Raw genomic sequence first — 3,106 nt, forward strand, 5'->3', positions numbered from 1 at the left:
ATTTCGCTGCCATCAGTGGCCAAAGTCGTTGGTGAAACTGTTGAGTTTCGGGCCGTTCCAGCTTGCTCGACACAAAACTACTACTTACGGGTATCTCTACGTTAGTAGGCGTGCAGCGTGGAAATCAAAAAATTGTTAATTTTTCTGGCAATTACGGTAGTGGGACGTTAATATTAATGATTGCAAGAACGAAGTACCATGCAGTGCAACACTTCAGATAATTCTTCGTGGTATGAGCATGGAACAATGGACGATATTGGAGTTAAGGATAAAAATATAATAAGAAACAATAAGACATATAAGGTTACCATTTCGGCATTTGGAAACTTCCTAGACGCTCTTGGGCCAATATGAAGCCGTCCGTAAGAGAATGATTTCGCTACAAGACAGGTCCGCTAATGGGGAAACTACGTTAAGAGTATGATGTGGTGCGAAAATAGAAAATTTAGTATGTACGAAACAAAGAACTTCAGGCCGGCCGCTGTGGCTGAGGGGTTCTAGGCGCTTCAGTCTGGAACCACGCGGCTGCTACGGCCTCAGGTTCGAATCCTGCCTCGGGCATGGATGTGTGTGATGTCCTTCGGTTAGTTAGGTTTAAGTAGTTCTAAGTTCTAGGGGACTGATGACATCAGATGTTAAGTCCCATAGTGCTTAGAGCCATTTTATTGAAAGAACTTCCCGTGAGTCAAAGAAAAGAAACTTCACAGATCGGTGTCATCATAACCATCTGCAACAAATTTGGCAACTGTGGCATTTGGAACGCGATCTTGATACTATAGGGTAGAGGAGTGGAGAAAGATACGAAAAAAAACCCAGACAAATGAGAGTGGAGTCAGACTCTGTGGGTTCCGTGGAAGATTAATTATGTGTTTAGATACTAATAATATTTTCGTGTGGCTCAGTGGGCTGGTGCAGGCCTTTCTATTCGACTCCACTTCGGCGAGTTGCGTGCTTCCGCCCCACCCCAGGTATCCAGCCGAGAGAAAGGAACCTACAGTTTGACGTAGAATCTGAACGACATATTGTCTTGCCGCACGCTTTACCGCTGTTTTTGTCATCCTTACGCGGGGGCCATGCTAGCCTTCTCTGTATAGTTCCAATTTTAGTACATGTACCTTCTAACCGAGTACACCACTAGATTACTAGGCTCGACATGTGCATATGTGATTCATCAGTAGTGTTTGATGTGAGACTTCGCGGGTATCAAAATATGTAATACGTATGGCGCTATCTATTAACTTCATTGACTTAGAAGCCTAATATTTTACACAGCCAATGGACCGTAGACCGTAGTATTTCACAAAAATTTAACTCGATACCTGTAGCCGTTACTGAGAAAACGGGGTGTTAACAGGCGAACAGACGGACGGCAGAGTCATCCTATAACGTTTCTGATTTTACCGATTAAGGCACAGAACCGTAAAAATCACAACTTGGAAAAGAAAAAAAATCTTTCCGTATAGGATTTTAAGCATTTTGAAGTCTTTTAAGTTCCGTAAATCGTCCTTACATGATTTAAGTAGCTTCTGAAGTAATTTACAGAAATTTATCTGCTGTCTAGTGGTCACGAACTCAAACACGTTTGTCCTTTTTCGTTTGCACTGATTTCAAGCAGACAAGACGGAACTCGTGCAGTGTACAAACTGAAGTGAGCAAGCTCTTCGCCTTTTTCGAAACTAGTTCCGCAAAGCTGGTTGTAACAAACGAGCATCGTAAAATAGGCCCAAGTGAAGAAGCAGATGATTCTAGACTGCGGAAACATTTCCAGAAGTCGTCACCAGAAGATCTGGAAAGTTTTTTATTATAAATTCTTAATGTTGGTCTTTTGCAGAAGAAAGTGCAAGTAAAGCAAATCACTAGTTAGCCATATTGATAGAGAACCGAAACTAAGCGGATAATATATCAACACGGATAGTTCAAAGTGTACATGATTTCTACAGAATGTACAAAGAAATCTCACTGCGTTTCTTATGCGATATCTGCCGAAAACTGATAACTTATTTGCACTATTATATTTAAATCGCACTGCGTTTCGTATGACTCGGCTTGAGTTCACTTTCGGGAAATGATAGTTCAACATTTTTTTCTGTTTCTGCTTTTTATTCACTTTTCTCCTAACGACGATTCACGCTTTTCGGAGAGTCAAAAAAATCGATAATTATAGCCAAACGCTTTTCGCTGTCGAGACTGTAATAACCGATCAACATACAAAAGTGCCTCAGTGTGCGTGTTAATCGTCTTCGGTCTCCTCCACTATTCAACACAATTTGTTCATTATATCCTCGTTACTTAGCAACTCAACTCTCGCTATTTAACAACTTACCGATGGTTTCATCACATCCTGAAATTTGTGTTATGAGCGACGTATTCGTTTTAATTATAGCAAAATAGTTCAGGCTTCGTTTTTTTTATTTGTTTTCAAAAGTCGTCGAACTCAGTACGGATAATCAGCAACCGGATAATCCGTATCGGGACGGGGACCTTGTTGCGTAAGAAAATAACCGTATGACAACTTTACATCTCTCTCGTACTTAATAAGGTACACATTGATCTCGCTGCTGCTTAGTATTCTTTTGTGTACCAATTTTTAAAGAGAACGTATCTAAAACATTGTAGACAACAAATAACTGAAATGTAGCTCTCAAACTTGCCGATTCAGCATAGTTGTCCCTCATTCCCAGAACTGCTCTCTATCGTCTCCAATTCTCCGCGAAACACCACGCATAGTCAGTTTGAGATCAGATCTACACAGTGCAGTGGTTTCATGTTATCCCATTCCCACTACAGCTACGGTTGGTACCTCACCAGGAAGAAAGCGGGTAATCTTTTACGAGTAAGAATTTCCCTGATTTTAGTGAATTTATCATTACACGAGATGTAGACCTTATGATCGAGAAATTAAATGTTTCATTGTGGGACTTGGGCTACTAATATTTTGTGAGAGAGCCTATCCAAGATGTGAAACGTCTCTCTTGCAAGTGCATTTGACTGAACATTTTGTGTAACTCCCGCTGACTGAAGAGCCCTTGATAAAACGCGGCAACTTCTTTGTTTCTTAGTAGCTCGAAGACCTTCGAACGAGAACTGGCCGAGCGAGTATCTGTGA

General features: G+C 41.1%; 1 pseudogene; it reads right to left on the bottom strand.

Annotated features, from left to right (window-relative positions):
* Nucleotides 1–1,017: 1,017 nt before the first annotated feature.
* Nucleotides 1,018–1,130, bottom strand: LOC126254805 (U6 spliceosomal RNA; annotated as a pseudogene).
* Between the last annotated feature and the right edge of the window lie 1,976 nt (nt 1,131–3,106).

This window comes from Schistocerca nitens, chromosome 4, assembly GCF_023898315.1.
Source record: "Schistocerca nitens isolate TAMUIC-IGC-003100 chromosome 4, iqSchNite1.1, whole genome shotgun sequence".
Taxonomy (NCBI): domain Eukaryota; kingdom Metazoa; phylum Arthropoda; class Insecta; order Orthoptera; family Acrididae; genus Schistocerca; species Schistocerca nitens.